This window comes from Bos indicus, chromosome 10, assembly GCF_029378745.1.
Source record: "Bos indicus isolate NIAB-ARS_2022 breed Sahiwal x Tharparkar chromosome 10, NIAB-ARS_B.indTharparkar_mat_pri_1.0, whole genome shotgun sequence".
NCBI lineage: Eukaryota > Metazoa > Chordata > Mammalia > Artiodactyla > Bovidae > Bos > Bos indicus.
In genome coordinates, this window is record NC_091769.1 from 15212530 (window position 1) to 15233442 (window position 20913).

Below are 20913 nucleotides of genomic sequence, written 5' to 3' on the forward strand. Positions count from 1 at the left end.
TAAGAGGAGCCTCCGGATTCAGTGCCTGGGAAAAAGGCTGCTGAGAAATTAAATGTTTTCTGTGCACAGAGGTTCAAGCATGTGACCCAGGTCCCATTTAAAGTCAATATTGCTTGCTTCCCTAGTTTTCCATTTCCATTTTCCCAACAGTCCTCATTTCTGTTTGTGGATCCAGGAAAGCTGGCTCCATTTCTAGCTGTAGGGACTGAGCAGATACTGCCAGCCAGGCCAGTGTTATCCTTGGACTGCAGTGGTTGAGTCAGGGCAGTGATGTAAGTCAACCCAATCTCACTCAGTACCTCCTCTTGGGCCTTAGGGACCAAAGTCGTCCCTATTCTCCGGATGACGCAGTGTACAGACACAGAACTGGAACTGCTAGCAGCCATCTTACTGATGAGGGGCATGAGCCGATGTACTGAGACAGGAAGGACTGAGAGAAGCATCAAGAGAAAGGGCTGAAATTCCAATCATACTGTGAACCCCTGGATCAAACTGTACCTGAAGCATGCTGCTGCTGGACTTTTCAGATATGTGAGCGATAACTACTTTTTACTATATAAGTCTAAATTAAGTTTTTAGGTATTTATAACTGAAAATATCCTAAATAGAGTGTGTAAGGCAAAAAAAACCACACACACACAAAACAACAAACTTAAACCCCAAAACCCAAAAGCACATAGTTAAAATTACCCTTAGAAATTCCATATAATACCATGCTAAAAGAGGAACACAGCATCCAGGATCAATGAGAGAGGAGCAGATTCATATCCTCCAGCTCATGATCCATCTGGGGCATGTACTTAATGTGTGAGTGGTGGGCAGACTTGCTGACACCATGTACATTATTTCTCTCTGGTTGTTTAACTGAATGCATAACTTCCCTCAGGTTCAGCCTTGTGGAAACAGAAATCCTTTTGTTCTGTGTATATCTCAGTTACAACAGCCCCTTGGACAGGAAGCCCTGTACCCCAGATATTTCTGGTTACCTGGTAACTGGCCTTGAAGACCATCAGAGTTGGGAGGAAATGTGGAGGTTCCTTGGGCTAGGTTTGTCATATCCCAGTGAGGCATCAGAAGTATTGTGTCTGACAACTCAGAGGAGATGGTGGCAGAGCAGGACGGGTGCAGGGTATCCTGACTCCCAGGGCAGTGCCCCCCATTCGGAGCCTTGGAGGGTGGAAGAGGCTGAGTGTCTAGGCTCAGCTTGGCCTTTACTGGCTGTGTCTGGGGAGGGAGTTGTGAGCAGTTTAGCTCCCCAGTAGATGGAACCAGCAGAAGCCACGGGAACAAAAAGGCCACCAGCTGTTGGGGAAGGAAAGAGGACATCTTCAAAGGATGGGCTTGCTCCTGGAGGGGGTCCTGAGTCAGAGACCAGCCTGGACTGGCTTGTAGAGTGGGCAAGATGTGGGCTTCATCCCCTCCCTGGTCAGCTTCTTTGCCCCTCACTGTGAGACCTGGACCTCACATCCCAGGAAATCCAATTATCATCAACCATTTACTTTAATTAATCATTTTTAAATTTATTTTTAATTGAAGGATAATTGATGCAATTGAATTGTATTTGATTTTGATCACCAGAACAGTTTTGGAGCTGAAAGGACAGACTGTATCTGAGGCTCAGAAGGTGGATGTGACAGGCCTGTGGGGAGACGCTGGTCAGTTTCAGAGCTGGGACTGCAAGTCTGGTGCTCTGCCCACCATCGTGAAGGACAGGCAAGTTCAGAAACCCCAGCTCTGGGCACGGGGCAGCAGCTAGCATGTGGAGAGGGCTGCCCTCCCCCACCCAGCTAGCTGGGCCTGCCCCCGGGAGACTTCTCTTCCTCGCCTGTTCCTCTCTCCAGCACCCTCCTCCACTCACACTCACTCCAGGCCCTCTGTTCCATTTCTCTCTGGCTTCATTTCCTTCACTGAAATCAGATCGAGGCATCAGGGAGGGGCTCCCACTTGAGGAGCAGAGAGCTTAAAGGAACAAAGAGAGACTATTTCTCTAGCAAGGCTGTTTCTCTCCCTCTCTCTCCATGGAAAATGCAACCTCCTCCAGCCAGCTGAGTATGGGGGCTAATGTGTTCAAGATGGGGCCGGGGAAGTGCTAAGCACAGCAAACCCTGGCCTGGCTGGGGGTGGGGTGTGAAGGGAGAGCTCTCCCCACCCCCAGGACCTGCCGAGGGCAATTGGCACCTCCAGGGCTCCCTGGGCTGGTTGGAGGGGCTTGCTGCTCACTGTGGCTGAGATGCCTGGTAGGCCTGGACTCCTGGAGGCCAGGAGAATGAGAAGCCCTCTGTCTCCTGCACATTTCTTACTCTTCCTTCCTCCATAAAGCCCTCCTCAGACATGAGGATCCACTGGGTGTATTTTAAACAACCATGTACACTGTGATGGTTCAGTTCATGTGTCAACCTGACTGGGCCAAGGTGGTACCCAGATATTTGGTCAAACAGTATTCTGGGTGTGTCTGTGAGGGTGTTTTTGGTGAGGTTACTATTTAAATCTGTAGACTGAGTAAAGCAGATTGTCCTCCCCAATATGGATGGGCCTTGTCCAATCAGTTGAAGGCCCGAATAGAACAAAAAGGCTGACCCTCCCCTGAATAAGAGACTCCGTCCTGACTGCCTCTGAGCTGAGACATTGACTTTTTCTTGCCTTGGACTCAAATGTCAGCTGTCTCTAGGTCTCCAGCCTGTTGGCTTTCAGACTGGAACTACACTGTCAGCTCTCCTGGGTCTTCAAAGTGCTGACTCACACTGCAGATCTGGGGAACTGCCAGCCTCCATAACCTTATGAGCCAACTCCTTATAGTCTCTTTCTCCCTTTCTCCACCTATCTGTTCTGTTTCTCTGAGGAGCCCTGACTAATACAGTTACATGGTGCATGTACGTTCTAAGGCCTTAAAGATACTATTTCATGTGGCTGATGACCCACACCCTCACTCATTCACCGAATCTTACGCACTTATTGAACTCCTATGAAAGCACCACGCACTGCAGGCAGGACGGTGAACACGATGCGGCCTCTGCCTTCAGGAGGCCTCCAGCCTAGTGGAGGAGATGGGCAGCCAACAGGCCGTTACAACGCAGAAGTGGTTCTCAAGATGGTTCCCATCCCAGCAGCGTCTGCCTCCCCAGGAGCTTATTAGAAATGCATCATCTTGGGCCCTACCTGAGACCAACAAGAAGGAGAATAGAAACCAAAGATGGGTTCCGGCATCTGTGTGTTAACAAGCCCTCCAGGGGATACGGTACTTCATGTTTGAGAAGCACCATGTAGGGGAAACAGAGGCGTGGCAACCACAACCCTTGTTGGCTCAAGCCCCACATCCATTCTAGTAAAACCATCCTCTTCACCAGGTCTTCCGAGGCGCTATATTTTCTCATTGCTGCTCACCAGTCTGTCCCCACTTTTACCAAGGCTGCTATGAATGCTGTGCACAGATCACTTAGGATTCAGCTCCAATGTCACTTTCCCAAAGATGCTTTTCCTGATTACCTGTCACTCCCCACCTCCCCACCTGGCCTTATATTTCTCATAGCACTTTGCACTCTCAGATGCTGTCTTTTAATCATCTTTATCTCTCAGTAGGATTTGAACTGCTAGGGAGCTAGGACCTTGTCGGTCAGGTTGGCAGCTCTAAACACTCCAGCTCCCAGACAGTGCCTGACACAGATTAGGTCCTTCAAATATAGTTGTTGAACAAATTAGCTAAATGCCTGGTTTAGTGGGAGCATTGTAATCTGATAGCCTGCAACTGGGACCACTGACAGCAGGCCTTCTTTTGTCTTCCAACACCTGTTAACTCAGCTGGGAGAGGAGAACCAGCTCTAAAAGAGGAACCACAGACTGTACATCCTGGTCTAAGACAAGGCTGTTAACTGCCTTGGGCCTCAGTGTTCTCATCTACCGAATGGGACTGAACCACTGTCTGGGTTACTAATCACCCAGGGTTTCAAGGGTTGGGGGACCCAGGCCTTTCTGGTCATCAGAATCACCTGGGGAGGTACAAATGCAGATTCCTGGGCACAATGTTCAGAAGACTCTAATTCAGTCAGCTGGGGCCTGGGGCCTGAAAATCTAATTTTAGAAGTTCCCAGATGTGCAGGCAGAATGGGAAGTCCTTGTATGAAAGACCTGCTGAAGAAGCAGAGAGGAGGCCCTCTGGACAAGTGAAAAAACATATGTCTGAGGAATTTTTACTACATTATGGGGATCACGACCATAACAACCTCCTTGACCATCCAGGAATGATTCAGGATTGGATTTTTAAAAAAATTTTGTTTCTTTTGGTCATAAGGAAACACATAGAAATATCTGCTTTAATTGATGCAAAAAAAGTATGACGCAAAAACTATTAAGAATTTAGATTATAAAAATAATACATGCTTATATAACATTCACAGCACAGACTGTGGAAAGTAAAACGTGCAAAACCTTTCACTTCCCTTCTCAACCCAGCCCTCTAGAGATAAAACTACTGTTAGCAGCAGGGATGCAGAAAAACTTCCAGGCATTTATGTAGGAAATTAAAAAAATGAAATCACTCTACACACATGGTTCTGCAGTGTGCTGTTTTCACTTAATTATTTTATACTTTTCATGTCAGTATATATCAATGCCACACTTAGACCTGGTCACTAGGGCCCCTGCCTGGGTCCTGCACTGACCCTTCTCTGGCTGTGCCCCTTTCTATGGGGTGAGGAGTCCTAGGGGTCAAGAGGAGAGGAACCCAGAGCCCACACCCCCCAACTCTGGGTCACTGGGACACCAGAATCGCCAGCTCCAACAGCTCAGGACAGGTTTCTTCCCTGGATCTGCCTTTCTGACGGTGGACCACACCACTGCTTGCTAGGGGTGTGGACAGAGCTTGGAGATACATATAGGTGGGGTGTCCACACGTGTGAGATCCCTTTAACACCAAGAAGGAACTATAGGTGGGATGAAAAGATGATGGCCCTGGGCCGGAGCCCCCATTTGTTTTCTCAACCCAGGACCCTCACTGTAGCGGGTGGCCCTGGTAAGATGGATAGAATAACTCTGCTCATCCTTTATACTGGTTAGTAGTGTAATGGCGGTAGTGCTAGTCATTCAGTCATGTCTGACTCTTTTTGATTCCAAGGACTGTAGTCCACTAGGCTCCTATGTCCATGGAATTCTCCAGGCAAAAATACTGGAGTGGGTTGCCATCCCCTTCTCCAGGTGATCTACCTGATGCAGGATCGAACCAGGGTCTCCTGCATCACAGGCAGAGTCTTTACCATTGGAATCACCAGAGGGTTGCCTGGTGTTTTTTTCTTTTTAACCATTCTCCTATTGATGAATATTTAAATTGTTTCATCCCTTTTCCTATTGGAAACTGTTAAGGTGTTTAAACATTTTTCCCTGGGACTTCCCTGGTGAACCAGTGGTTAAGAATCTGCCTGCCAATGCAGGGGACATGGGTTGGATCCACATTCCTTGGGGCAACTAAACCTGTGTGCTACAAATACTGAGCCTGTGCTCTAGAGCCTGTGTGCAGCAATACTGAGCCTGTGAGCCCCAGAGCCCATGCTCTGCAACAAGAAAAGCCACCCCAATGAGAAGTCCATGCACCGCAACGAAGAGTAGCCTCAGCTCACTGCAACTAGCAAAAGCCCATGCACAGCAACGAAGACCCAGCGCAGTAAAAAAGACCCAGCATTGCATAAGAATTATTTTTAAAATAACCTTTGCTACATTTTTAATTAAATGAGTTTCCTGTAAAAAAAAAAATAAATAAATGAAAATTAAAAAAAAAAAAACTTTTCCCAGCACACACGGTCTTTATCAATATTGATGAATAAAAAGCCCTCAGTGCCCAGTGCTGATGTACAGCAATGCCAGGAGTGGGCACAGAGCTCTTGCCTGTCATTGTGCAGGCTGGCCCTGGAGCCGCCCTGTCATCCTGGGCACAGAGCCTGCTGACAGGCATCCTCACAGCTGTTGATCTCGCAAGCTGGACGCTCTGCTTTGTTCCTGGGAATTTTTGGGTCCTCCTCAGCTTACAGCCAAACAGCATTTTTTCCTAATGTGCAGAAGAACTTTGAACAGAAGACCAAAGGGGAGGGGAGAAGGTGACTGCAAAGCACACTTTCAACCCATTTGAAGGGAAAATGAGGGCCTGACCCACTGACTCTGAAGAAGAGAGTGGCCAGCTTGTGCTGTCTAGCTGGATGCCCCTTGCCTCCTCGTGTCCTGATGCCAAGTCTCACAGGGCTGCTGGTCCTTTTATCACCACACTTGGCATTCTCATTCCTGCCTCTGTGCGTGGAGTCCCCTTATCACAAACCATTGAACTGACTCCCTTTTATCCACTCTTCAGTGCCTCTTCCTCCAGGAAGCCCTCCTTGATCTTTTAGCTGAAAGATCTCTCTCAGTTCTCATGATGCTTTGTACCCTTCTTGGCTATTTTTTCTCTCCTTTAGATAATTTGCCCCTAGTTAGCAGAGGCAACTTTAAATGTCCCCCTTAGTGCTACTCAAAGTACTTTGAACACAGTCAAGTCTCAGTAACTGCTTGTTGAGTGAATAACAGATGGACAGACGCAGGCAGCTGCTCATTTTGCAAAGACAAGCTGAATCTTCATTCTGTTTCTTGGGATGTAGCTGGGAGCAGAGCTGTGTTGAGCTCTTCTGGGTACCATCTGCAGATGGACCACAGTGTTGGGATGCCCTTGGCCCAGCTCCCCAGGAAAGTGGCTGTGGTCTGATGTTGCCCCCCATCCCCTGCAAGAAAGGCTGCAGCCACAGTGTAAAAATCCCCCTTTCTCTTTTCAAAATGTCTGATAAACCCTTGCTTGATTTTCCAAGGCATGCTGAGTCTTTTCCATCTCCCCCATCACCCAGGTTTATCACAACTCTTTCCTCTGAAAATGAAATATAAACACAGTGATAGCGAGGGCAGATGTTTCTCAGTGGGATGTGCACATTTAATTTCTTGGTATGTGCTGGTCTGATGGTTCCTCGGTCGTACTTGGCGGTAGCAAGGAACGAGGCCTTGGAATTGGGGGGTGGCATGCGTCCTTTAGCTCATAATTAGGACGGTGATACTTTCTATGTGACCAGTGTACAGACTGAACAGCTCATTTCATCCTGCCCACGGCTAGGGGAGGCGGCTGGACAAGCAGAGGTGGTCCCATTGGACTGGAGAAAGCAGCAAGGCCCAGAGAATGTCCAGACACAACTGGGACACAATATTCTGGTTGTGTCCACAGCTCTTTCCACTAGTCACGTGGACTCAGCTGAGGTAGAAAAGAGGAGAGGGCCCAGAGGCGAAAGGACAGATACTATTTTTGGTCACGGGCCTGCTGACCTGTCTAGGGAGAGCTCTGATCTATTCCCAGATAGGCTACGTGACCCGGGGTGATCCACCTGCTCCTTCAGGACCTCAGTTTCCTCATCTGTAAAAGGAGAGGCTTGGACAAGTTCAATCTGAAGAAATAGTTGAGAACTGGCTGTGTGCCAGACACTGTGGATTGAGGTGGAGTTCATACCGTTCGCCTGGTGGGGCTGAGAGACCAAAGCTGATGACCTCGGGGTGGAGGACAGCACTGCACGTTGGGGGCAGGTGGATGAGGCCCAGTGCAGGCGCCTTTGCTCGGCTATCTGGGAAGGCTTCCTGGAGCAGGCAACTCTTGGATGGAGGCTTGCAGGCAGAGAGAAGTCACTCAGGTGAAGAAGGGGCAGGGGCTTCCTTCAGAGAGAACTGACAGCTGGGTCCGGATAATGAAAGCACTTAGGTGCGTTATCTAACGTGCTTTCCATGGTGAAGGCTGGGCCTGGGAGGGGCCCAGAGGGTCAGACAAGTTCCCATCTTCACAGAGCTGGTGGTGAAGTCATCCTCAACCCGGGCTCGCATCTTTCATCCCTCATCTTTCTCACCACCCACCCACACCTCCCTGACATTCTGAGTCTGCTTTCGTCTCCCTTCACTCACCCAGAGAACTCTATCTAAAGCGGCATGAAGTGTAGACAGATCGATGTCCACATGTTTGGGAGCACTGCCTCATCCCTTGCATCAGGTAACCCCCACCTGCTTTCTGGTCTCTGTATTCCCGCTACTGGGTTCAGGCAGTGAGGGTCACTCTCCGCATAAGCCTGGGAAGGACCTAGCCTCAGAATCCATGAGAACTCACAGACTCTTAAAAAAGGATTCAGTGGTTTAGAACCTGTTTGGGCATTAGCCTTGCCTGGGGATTCCTACCTCTAGATAGTCTGACTTTTGTTAAGTCTTAGGTTAGATTGAGGAATCTGTATTCTTTTTTAAACTTTCACAGGCAGTTCTGTTCTGCCAGCCTTGGGAATCCCTAGATTATATTATCAGGTGATTATCAGGCTTTGAAATAATGGAACTGGGGACGGCGTGCCCCAGTGGGAAACACTTGGCAAAACTGGGTCATGTGTTCATCTACTTTCAAAGCACTTTATATGAACAAGTAAATAAATGAATTCACCCAAGAACGAATGTTTGTGGGAAGGATTGTCTCGGAAATTGTGCTAGGCACTTCCTCTGACATTAATTTGGTTAATCTTTGCCATAGCCCTGTGAAAGAGAGAAGCAGCCCCATGTTGAAGCCATGGAAACTGCAGCCCAGAGAAGCTAGGTCACTCACCTAGGTCACCCAGCTGGCTAAGGGGCAGCTCCTCGGCCTCTCTCACCTGGTCCTCTCCCCATCTCTGGGGGATGGATGGGGTGTCGGAGAGCAGAGGACACAGAAGCCAGCCTGTGCTCCATTAGGGAGCTCCTCGCTGCCTGGGGGAATCACTGGCTCTGCAAAATCCTTCGAAGTGCTTTCTTCCATCTGGTTAAAGCTCAGATTGAGTTCCTTCCTCCTCCTTCCGCGCTGTGAGTAATGGCTGCTCCGACAGTATTCCTCTTATTTTGAGAAGCCGTGAAGGAACAAAGGCCGTGGACTCACTTGAGCCACTGGAAGGCAAAGCCTGTCTTGACATTTTTGGAAATGTCATTCTCCTTGGGTTACAAAATCCTTGGCTCAGCTGTTGGGGAGAGGCAGGGGACAGCTCAGAGGGGGGCTGCTGTCCCAGGAAAGCCATTCTGGGGAGTGGGAAGGCGGCTGGGGGCAGGGGCAAGCTGCCATCTGCTACCCACTACCCACTGCCCCCTGTCTGACTTCACTTCTGCTGGGCACCTCCAAGGTTTGCAGGGGAAAGAAAAAGACAGAAAATGCCAACCTCTCCCATGAGGGTGGCCATTTTCCCCAGATTCTTTATAACAAGAACATTCAGCTTTGGGCTTCCCTGAGATTTAGGAACCAGTTCTAGAACCGCTCTCTTCTCCTCCTGTTGGCTTGTGCCAAGCACCAGAGATGCAAAGACAAATAAAAGGCAAGCCCTACCCCTGGGGGCTTGTAGCCCCCTTTTCTCTCCTTACTCTCTTAGCTCCTCACTCTCCATCCCATCTTCTCTCTTCTTCCCTATACTCCATTTCATTTTCCATTTCTCTTAACTGGCTTTTTCTATTGGATTGGTCAAGAAGTTGATGTGGATTTGTCCAAGTGGGGCAAAACCCAAACAAAACTTTCTGGCCAACCCAATACATTCTCTTTCTCTTTGTCTCTCTGCATTATTGGCTCAGGATGATTCCTCACAGCTAAACTAGGAAGAAATACTTCGAGAGAGAAAGTGGGGTGGATTTATGAATGCCACAGAGAATGACAGGAACCTTGTTAAGATGGTCTTATATCAATAAGAAGCTTTTGCCATTGGCTGTGAGTCTGAGTGTTGCTGCTATGTAGACAGAAAGCTGTTGAAAGAAAAGAATAAACACCTGCAAGAGGCTGAAATCCTGAAGACCCCTTGATTCTCCGTGAAACAGTCAGGGGAAGTAGAAGAAGGTATTCTATCCACGCCTGGAGAAAACAAGGGTTAGGTTAGTGACAGATCACAGCTAAGATTAGTGAGGGAAAAGCACACAGAGCATGTTTATTTGTTTTTCTAATTGCATATAACTTTAAGTCATGTTTATTCCACTTTGTGGTTTTCAGTAAGGAATTTAGTGTCTCACATTTTATAGCTTAGCCAAATGGAAGCAGATGCGGGCCTTGGTGACATCCAAGGGAAACAGACGATTGGCGAGGAGGCCTTGCTCCCCCTGGCGTCGGCTATGGTGAGTGCAGATACAGCGCCAAGGAGTGATGGAATACAAGTCACGAAAATTCAAGCTTATGAAATTATAGAAAGCCATTCTCAAGATGGAGTGAATCTCAACATTAATGTCTCTTCAGCTCAAGTGAGGGGCACCCTTTTCCTTTCCTGTGCTGGTATTAGGAAGGACTTTAGAATCACAAAACGGACAGCACTGGCGTCAGAGAAGGGAGGGAGGTGCTGGAGCCCACAGGCTGCTGGTGGGGGCTGGGGTGGGGGGGTGGAGGCTGGAAAAGATGCTGAGCTGGCAAATCCCTCTGGCTTCCCTGAACTGCCCAAATTAGATTTATTTTCTTTCTTAGAGGTTAGAAACCAGGAGACTTTCCTTTCAATGTTTCCACTATTGAGATTGTGCCTCTTACCCCCAGAGCACGTAGAAGTTGGCTCCCTGCCTCGCCAGGATCAGCACTGTGGTCATTCCATGGCCCTGAGGACTGGCCTTGGCTCTGTCTCTGGCTGACCAGGTTGTGAGTGTGTCAGAGGTGACCTAGGCTCTTGCTGACATACTCTTCAAGTATGTAACTTTCCTGTGTTGTTTTGGTAATTTTTTTTTTTAAGAGAGAGTTAGAGAGGAAGCTAACATAGAAGAGAAAAATCTGGAGATGCAGGACCACTTGCAGGCTGCATCTTACAGGCTCACTGCGTTCTGGGGCTGACAGGCTTTCCTTGGCCGCTCTCAATGCTGCTTTGTATTTCTGAGCACTTGAAGAAGCCCACAGCTCCGTGAGGATAAACGTCTGTATAACTGTCCAGCCCTCTGTGGCTCATTCGCTGCTTGTCCATGTGCCGCCCGACTGCCAGGGTCTGCTGGGTGGCTTGGCCCTGGGCCCCTGGCCAACATGTCCCTAATGACTACAGTTTCTCTCTCTCTTTCTCCTCTCTCTCGTGTGTTAGGTAGTTTCATCGTATCCTGGGCTTTGCTTCTGTAGTGATTTATTGTTAACCAGCATGAGTCACGGTGCCTGGTTTTATTTGTTCCAAGAGAAAATAGCAGAGGGCATGTATGCGCTGTGGTGTTGGGAACCCGCTCTGGGGGCCTGAGCCAGGAAAAGAGCTTAGGATGTTCCTTAGTGAGATTTCCACAGCAACAATGGCTGAGGCTGCCCCAGGCTGACAATTGGCCTTGTCAGGGAGGAGGGACGACTTGGATAACATCTATCATTCTGCACCAAGAGCAGCCTCGGGGGCCCTTTTCCTGGAAATCTCTTCTGGACACCATATTCTTTCTTGGGAAATAGGCTAGCAAAGGGAACTAACTTATCCAGCATCTGCCCATGGCAGACACGTCACACACCATCTCCTGTTTTCCTCAAAGAAATCTCAGGGGTATGCAGCATTGTGTCCATTTTACAGATGAAGAAACTGTGTCCAGTAGGTGGATGTAACATCCTCAAGTTCCCACAGATTGAAAAGTGGATGAGCCCAGGTTTGTGTAGTTCTGAAGCCTAGACTTTTCTTGCAGTTAGGCGCCGCCTTGGGCTACCCGGGTGGCTCAGTAGTAAGGGATCTGCCTGCCGGTTCAGGAGACTCGGGCTCAATCCCTACGTCAGGAAGATCCCTTGGAGAAGGAAATGGCAACTCACTCCAGTATTCTTACTTGGGAAATCGCATGGACAGAGGAGCCTGGCAGGCTACAGTCTATGGAGTCTCAAAAGAGATGGACACAGCTTAGTGCTAAACAACAGGGGACACTCTAATGTGCATTCACATACCCGCGGAGGCAGAAGATCTCAGCCCCTTTTGGGATGTTGCTATAAACCCTGCGGAAAAGGGCCACAGATGAGACGTTGGGAAATCTGGGGGTTGAAGAGGAGGGAATGATACAAGGGCATCCCCGTCAGGCCTAGGCTTGCAGGTCAATCTTTTTTTTAACTTTAAACTTTTTATTCTGTATTGGGGTATAGCCGATTAACAATGCAGTGGTAGTTGCAAGTGAGCAGCAAAGGGATTCAGTCATACATATACATGTATCCATTCTCCGCCAAACCTCATTGCCCAATTTTGTGGATTTATTCCTCATGGATTTCCTTTACAGTCAAGCCCAAATTCCATCGGTTTGAGACATGAAAGATCTTAGTGAAAATGCAAACGTGTTATCTGGGAAGGTCAGTACATACAGCTTGGTAGAAGAATTAATGCCCTACCCGTATTAGAATTTGGTTTATGTAGCTGTTACCTGGGGCTTTCCAGGCGCTCGTGGTAAAGAATCTGCCTGCCAACGCAGGAGGCATAAGAGATGAAATTTCGATCCCAGGGTTGGGAAGATCCCTGGGAGGAGGGTATGGCAACCCACTCCAGTATTCTTGCCTGGAGAATCTCATGGACAGAGGAGCCTGGTGGGCCGCAGTCCATGGGGTCTCACAGAGTTGGACACGACTGAAGTGACTTAACACGCACGCACGTGAGCTTGAGACAGGGGATGAAGATGGTGGGTGCACTGCCACTTTGGCACTTTTCACTTGCACACCAGCTGGAACCACAACAGGGGGTAGAAGCAATGTGGACTGGGTGTTGGGAGAGCTGAGTTCCAAGGGTGACCTTGGTGGAGGCGTTTCTAGCTCTGGGCCTGTTTCCTCGCTTATAAAATAAGGGATTGTGCTGTGCTCAGTCGCTCAGTCGTGTCCGACTCTTTGCGACTCCATGGACTGTAGCCTGCCAGGCTCCTCTGTCCATGGGAATTCCCAGGCAAGAATACTGGAGTGGGTTGCTATTTCCTTCTCCAGGGGATCTTCCCAACCCAGGGATTGAACCCAGGACTCCTGCATTGCAGGCGGATTCTTTACTTTCTGAGCCACCAGGGAAGCCCAATGAGGGATTGCGGCTAAATATTTTCTAAGACTTTTCTAGCCAGGGGAGCAGTCCTGAAGGTCAAGCCCCACCCCCATGTTCACTGAGTGTCCACCTGCACCTCCTGGGCCTGCTCCCAGTCACCCTGTCCTTCCCAACCCACCTCTGCCTCTGAGAACTAGGGTCTGATGGAGACCTGAGTGACGGTGAGATATCCAAGGCTGCAGTGTCATTCAACAAGACTCAGTGTGTCTGGCTTCCTTCTCAGTCTCCCCTCTAACAGTCAATCCTAAAGGAAATCAATCCTGAATATTTATCGGAAGGGCTGATGCTGAAGCTAAAGCTCCAATACTTTGACCACCTGACTCGAAGAGCTGACTCATTGGAAAGGACCCTGGTACTGGGAAAGCCTGATGGGTTGAGGAGAAGGGGTGACAGAGGATGAGATGGTTGGATGGCATCACCCACTCAATGGACATGAGTCTGAGCAAACTCCAGGAGATAGTGAAGGACAGGGAAGCCTGGCGTGCTGCATTTCATGGGGTCGCAAAGAGTTGAACATGACTGAAGAACAACAAAATGCACGTATGTGGAACCTAGAAAAATGGTACTGATGAACCCATCTGCGGGGCAGGAGTAGAGATGCAGACGTAGAGAACTGGCATGTAGACACAGAAAGAGAAGGGGAGGAAGAGGTGGGTGGGCAAATTGAGAAAGTAGCCTTGACATATACTGAATGCCATGTGTCAAATAGCTAGTGGGAAGCTGCTATACAGCACGGGGAGCTCAACTCTGTGCTCTGTGACGACCTAGAGGGGAGAGATGGGGGGGAGGTAGGAGGGAGGCTCAAGATAGAGGGGATATACACAGGTGTATAGCTGATTCATGTTGCTGTAAAGCAGAGGCTAACCCAACGTTGTAAAGCAATTTTAAAAAATGGAAGAAAACGAAGCACCCCTGTGGTACTCTCCTCGCTCTCCCAGCCTCTGCTCTACTGCTGTGCTGTCCACACTTCCTCCTCCAGCCGCAAGGGGCAGTGTCCTTTCTCTAAACATGACCTCTTCTTTTTCACCCCTGCCCTCTTACTCCAGTGGTTCCCTCCATCTGTTACACTCTGCTCATCCCTGTCTATTCTATACACAGAAATCCTACCCATCTGGAAGGACCCTCCTCCACAACCCTCTCCCGATCCCCTCCCCCACCTGGTCCTGCTGAATTAGACATTCACTCTCCCTCCCACGGACTCCTGGGATCCTTTCTGCGTGTGTCCTCTCTTGGGATTTATCATCCAGGATTGGCATTCTGCAACCATACAGCCTCTCTTTCTGACTGGGCTCAGCATTTTTATGTGAATCTGCCAGTGCTGGGTCTTGGGACATCACAGTCTTGGCTCTTAAGGGGCCAGCAGTGTAGCTGGTTGGAAAGGACACCACTACGGATGATTGTAGCTTCCCCATCAGTATCTGGGCTGGGGCTGCTGCTGCTCTGTGCTGCTTTGGGCCTGACGAGATCTAGGTTTCAGATATAACTCACACATTTATTGTGCTATCTCTCTCGCAGTCTCAGTTGCCTCATCTGTAAAATGGGAACAAGCCCATTTCTCTTACAAGCTGCTCATGTCCCTGAACCTGTAGCCCAGGGAACTCACATGCCCTCTTGTTCTTAAAGCCCACTGAGTTCAGAAGGGGTCCCCTTTTAGAACCTACTAGGCTATCAGGTTCCTGCTTCCTAATGCCCTCAAGGGGAGGAGGTGAAATGCGCTGCCTCGATGACAGCTGAGACTTTGCTCTTCAGGGTAAAAGCTTCAGTGACAAACTGGAAATTCATGGGGCCTGGCTCTGTTTCTTCTCAGCACTAGGAGGCTTCCTACCTCAGTAGACCAAAGGCTCAGAGAGGCCCTCTGCAAACCCCACACCGGAGTTTCTGGGACATCAAATGGTCTTGAAAACCAACTGGCTTAATTATTTCAATGTACATATATTAGAGTCATGTGGATTAAATTTCTCTGAAAATACACAAGGGCTTAAAGAGCAGGGGCAGAGAATACTCAGCCCGAGAGGAATTTGTTTTCTCTCTTTCTTTTTGTGTGCCTGTGAGTGTTGTTATTGTTGCTGAAACCGAGGCATGTGGAAAACGGTTCAAGATGTGTGAGGCGCTGGTTTACAGTTGGTTCTGCCGAGTCTGGGTTTGCGATGGGAATGTAGGGGCAGGAAATGGAAGGTTAAGAGGGTAAAGTGGCGGCCCACTAGGTCTGTCCCTTTGTCTTCTTAACATTTACATCAGGGTCTGGTGCCCTTGACCTTCAAGGAGGCTCACAGCCTGATAAATGAGGCCAGACCTCAGTGGTACCTGAGGTCAGAGGCAACTAATGAGTGTATCTCTGGGGCTGGTAGTGCTGGGCCTGGATTTCTGGGCAGGGGCTGGAGGGTGATGTCATTTCCCAGTGGCATCTCCCTGTGCTCAGTGGAGATGGTGGTCTTCAGTCTCCCAGGGAGTTCTTTAAAACACAGATTCTCTGGCCTCACTGCAGGCTCAGGAGATACAGACTGAGGTCTGCCAGCTCCACCTCAAGGGCCAGAAGCTGGGTCCACACCCGGGAGACAGAAGCCCCTGGGTCAGAGAGAGTCTCTTGATCAAGTTACCAGGGGCCTGATTTTAGATCTGGCTATTTTCTGGGTGCAGGCAACCCCATCCTCCACTTCCTACTTTGCTGATCACAAAATGCATTCTTTGGTTGGTATTTTTTGATCTTTCCTAGCACCCTGAGGGAGAAGGCAATGGCAACCCCCTTCGGTGTTCTTGCCTGGGGAAATCCCAGGGACGGGGGAGCCTGATAGGCTGCCATCTATGGGGTCGCACAGAGTCGGACACGACTGAAGTGACTTAGCAGCAGCAGCAGCAGCACCCTGAGATAGGTCCTTTCATATGTACTTTGTGTGAGAGCAAACAGAGGCGTTTGCTGAGAGGAGGAGGCTGAGAGAGCTTCTCCCAAGGTCTCCGTCCAAGTGCCAATCTTTGGTCTTCAGACCCCTGCTTCTGTCCTTCCTTTGAGGTGCCTCCTGGCATGAACGTCAAACAACAGGCACCACTGAAGTCGTCCCTGTGCGTATCTGCCAGCCAGTGTCCCACAAACGACACAAACATTGACCTCTCTTTTCCCATTATTAACATCCACAGGACCTTACATCTGGATAAAACTCTTGGAATGCTGCCTACAGGATGAGAAAAATGGGGGTCAGGGGAGCAAGAGAGGGGAAGCACCCGAGTAGGATATGCAGTGGAGCCCATGCAAGTGAGAACAGGGATTCCTGAAAGGGTCTGTGTGCTCCTGTCTGTTCTGCAGGAGGTGCAGCTCCCTGGGTCTCCAAGGCCTCTCTGTATCTCTCAGTTCAGTTGTGGCAGAAAGCACGCTCAGGGCCAGTGGCTGCAGTGCAGCTCTCTCCCAGGATGCTTCCGGCTGCACTCAGACCAGCAAGAGCGACCTCGTGTCAATTCTGTTGTGCCATTCTGCTCATCTGAGCCCAACTTCCAAGACCTCATTCAGTGTTCCTCTTCTATGAAGCCCTCCCAAAGACTTTAGCCACAGAGATTTCTCCTTGCAAACTCTGGCTGAATTTCTGCTGTGAGCAAGACATCTGGCTAGCTGCTCGCAGCCACAGGGAGATGAGACTAGTATTCGATAAGTGAGGGGAGCCCTGGGCCTAAATGACTCCAACACAAGGTAGAAAGGGACTCGGGCCGTCAGAGAGAGAGGGCTTGGGCAGGGTAAGGCCATTTTAGGCTGGGAGAAGGATCCAGAAAGCCTTCATGGAGAAAGTGGTCTTACAAAGATGAACATAATTAACACCAGGCTGTATTTTGTCTTGCACTGTTTTTTAATTTTTTCAAGGATTTTAGTGTCAATTCTTTAACTAGCCTGTGAGTTATTTAAGAGTAAAACTAAGTCTTACTCATACCAATATTTTGCAGAGTCTAGTAAAACATATTAACAGAAGCTTAATAAACAAATATTGGTCAAAACAAATTCCATCTTAGAAAAGCCAGTTCCAATTAATCTTTAACTCTTCATACCATGTAAAGGATATGGATGTTGTACTTTCCTGTACAGTAGAAATTAACAGTATATTGTAAGTCAACTATACTTCAAAAAGATAAATATTAAAAAAAGAATATAGATGATGTGCCTTTTATGTCTGGGCTGGCTGAGAGAGGTTCAAACCATTCATTCAATCTTTAAAAGTATGTTCTTTTGAACTTCATACCCCTGATTTCTGTAAGACAATAAAGTAGACAGTTACTATCCATCTGATAAAAGTTATAAAAAGAAAATATATATTTCTATGGGTACAACTAATCTAGTGATGGGAAGGGATGGTCAGAGAAGGTATCTCAGGGAAAGTGATATTTAAGTTGATTAAAGAATGTGAAAGAGGACTTTGAATTCCAGCCATTAACAACTATGAAAGCTAGATAAAATATATGAAACAATTATATTCAGGTACCAACCAGCAGTCAATACAGAGCTCAGTACTTGAATAAAGGGAAGCACAGGCTCTAAACCCACATCCACTCAGCTTTCTCGATGACGGTACTTTTCCTGCTGCAGCACAGGGAACAAGAGTCCAGACAGAGAACAGCAGACTCGCTGGGTGGAGGAAACAGGGATTGGAATGGGGACTGAAAAAATGACCAGGATTTGGTGTGAGCAGGTAGAAAGGAGACAATCACAGAAGAAAAAGGCCCCCAAACTCTGCTAACATTTTCCATCAGGGTCCTTGGATGACCCCTAAGCTGTGCATGTATGGTGTGAGATTCTGGAAAATTTATCAGAGAAGTGGGGCAGAGATTTTAGAGGCTTCCCAGTACTTGGGAGATGTTGGGGTTCATGCCTAGTCAAAAATAAATTTTAATGAATGCTGTGGGCTTTCAGCTGAGATCCCCCCAAATTCGTGCCTTAGGAGTAGACTGCGCCTTAGGAGTAAGTGAAAGAAAGTGTTAATCGCTCAGTTGTGTCCAGCTCTTTGTGACCCCAAGGACTGTAGCCTGCCAATCCCCTCTGTTCATAGAATTCTCCAGGCAAAAATTCTGGAGTAGGTAGCCATTCCCTTCCCCAGGGGATCTTCCTGACCCAGAAGCTGAACCTGGGTTTCCTGCTTTGCTGCAGACTGTTTACCATCTGAACCATCAGGGAAGCACCCTAGGAGTAAGGGCAAAACTAGATGATACCTGCCCTAACCAAGGCCCAAACGAAGCTGTGGTGAATTCTAGGTGGTTTCACCAGTGTTCTAATTGCCTATCAGAGCAAAATGTAGCATTATCTAAAGGAGGGTAACAATCTATAGCTTCTACTGTGTACTAGTCGCAATATTCTGCACAGAATTAAAAAATATACACTAAACAGGCAAAGAATCAGGAAAAAGTGACTGGTAACCATAACGTAGAATAGTCACTAGAAACAGAGCCAGAGATGCTCCAGATATTGGAGTTAGCCAGGGTTTTCAAAATAACTGTTATTAATATGTTTTAAAAAATAGAGTAAAAGATGGACAAATGGGAGAAAGATTATTTTAATAGAATTAGAGTCTATAAAAAATCAAACAGGGATTCAGGAATTACAAAATAAAACATGTAATTAAGAATACATTGGATATAAAAAAATTTTTTTAAAAAGAATACATTGGGTGCATTTAGCTGCACAATGTACCTCATGAATATATGAGGTATATAATATACATAGAAACAAAGTTCCTGAGAATATGTCAATGAATAGAATCACACACACACACAAACACACACACACACATGAATACATGATGTCCAAGTAAAGTTTATCCCAGGAATAAAAATTGGGCTTAATATTTAAAAAATCAATCTATAGATGTAATTAACATTATTAACAGAATAAAGAAGAACCACATAACATCTCAATCTTTGCAGGAAAAAAATGATAAAATTCCATAACTATTTATATAACACACACAAATAAACCTCAGAAAACTAGGAATAGAAGAAAACCTCCTTAATCTGATGATATCACAACAAACAAACGAATAAACTATAGTTAACATCTTATTTAATTATGAAATATAGTCTTCCCTTTAAGAAGGGAAATAAGAAAAGCACGTTCAGTATCCCAACTTCTATTCAACCTAGAACTGCACATCCTAGCTACTGCAATTAGGCAAGAAACAGAAATAAAAGCTATGACGATTAGAAAAGAAGAAATGAAACTACAATTAATTCAGATGATCTGCTTGTATACATAAAAATATGTAAGAATCTACACACGATAGAAATAAATGAGTTTAGTAAAATTGCTGGATATAATGTAAATACACAAAAATCAGTTATATTTTACTGTACTAGCAAAAGATTGGAAAATGAAATAAAAGCATTCCAGTTTTAAAAAAGAACAGTCCCTTTTAATTAACATAAAATACCAAGTACCTAGGAACCAAAGTAATAACAGATATGCAAGAATTTTACACTGAAAATTTCAAAGCCCTATTAAGAGGAGAAATTTTAAAAACTAAGTAAGTGAAGGTATATACATGTTCATAGATTGGAAGACTCAGTATTGGTAAGACTTCATTTCTCCACAAATTGATCTACAAATTCAACGTAATCCCAATCAAAATGTCAGCAAGTTTGATGAGGGGAAATTGACAAGCTGATTCTAAAATTCATAGGAAAACACAGAAGACCTAGTATAATCAAAACAATCTTGTCAAAGAGGAACAAATGTGAAGAATTCACATTACCTAACTTCAAGACTTTCTCTGAAGCTACAGTAACCAAGGCAGCTTTCTATTTTATAGATTAAAACAGAGGCTAGAAATAGACCCATACGTATAGGGGTCACCTGATTTTCAACAAAGACGACACTACAATTCAGTGGGAAAACAGTCTTTTAAGAAATGGTGCTAGATCAACTGGATATCCATATTTAAAAAAAAAAAACACCTTTGACTTTTATCTCCCATCTCACACAAAAATTTATTTGAGATGAACCACTGACTTAAATGAGAAAACAAAAACATCAAACTTCTGGAAGGAAAAAGAGGAAAGTATCTTCATGATCTTGAGAGAAGCAAACATTTCTTAAATGGGGTACACAAGACACACTATAAAAAGAGTGATAAATTAGACTTTATTAAAGAACTTCTGTTCATAAAAAGACACCTCTAAGGAAATGAAAATGCAAGCTACAGACGGGGGGAGTTCTTCGCAATGCTTTTCTTTGACAAAGAATTTGTATATAGAATATACATATTTTTAAAGTTTTATAAATTATTAAGAAAAACACACACAACACAATTTTAAAAATGGGCAAAAGACTGAATCAGACACATCATAAAATAGGATACCCAAATGGCCAATAAATTCACAAAAAGTTACTCAACATTGTTAGTCATTAGAGAAATGCCAGTTAAACCCACCATGAGATACTATTGGGTTGGTACAAAAGTAATTGTGGTTGTTACATTGTTGAACCTTGTTGTTTGATATTGAAATAAATAAATGGGATGTGTGTGAAAATGTCCTACAACTGATTTGAAGTGATGGCTACACAACTTCGTAAATTTCAGAAGAAATCACTGAACTGATGCTTGAAATGAGTAAATTATATAACATGTACAATATAATCCAACAGTTATATTAGACATAGGAGGCTGACCCTTCCTGCCTCCTGACTGTCCCCGCCCCAGGGAGGTCCTCTCCCCACACTTAGCCTTCTCTCGCTTCCCTTTGCCCCACTGCGGCCTCTGTTTCAGCTTTGAGCACACACATCCATCCTTGCAGAGACACCCCACCTTCCACAGCTCTCCCAATAGCCACAACCAGAAGCGCTGCCCCCGCTGATGAGAGCCTGGGGCCCTGAGAGGGGATGAGAGGGGGTGATTACTGGTTCTTGGTGCCTGCTGCCTGTGCTGTCCCATAACCAGAAGAAAGAGGG

The 20913-nt window shown here is 46.7% G+C and overlaps 1 protein-coding gene across 1 annotated transcript in view; it reads right to left on the reverse strand.

The window, feature by feature from the left end:
* The window catches only part of ITGA11 (integrin subunit alpha 11), a 133109-nt gene that overhangs the window by 72625 nt on the left and 39571 nt on the right, over positions 1 to 20913 (reverse strand). The window lies entirely within an intron of this gene.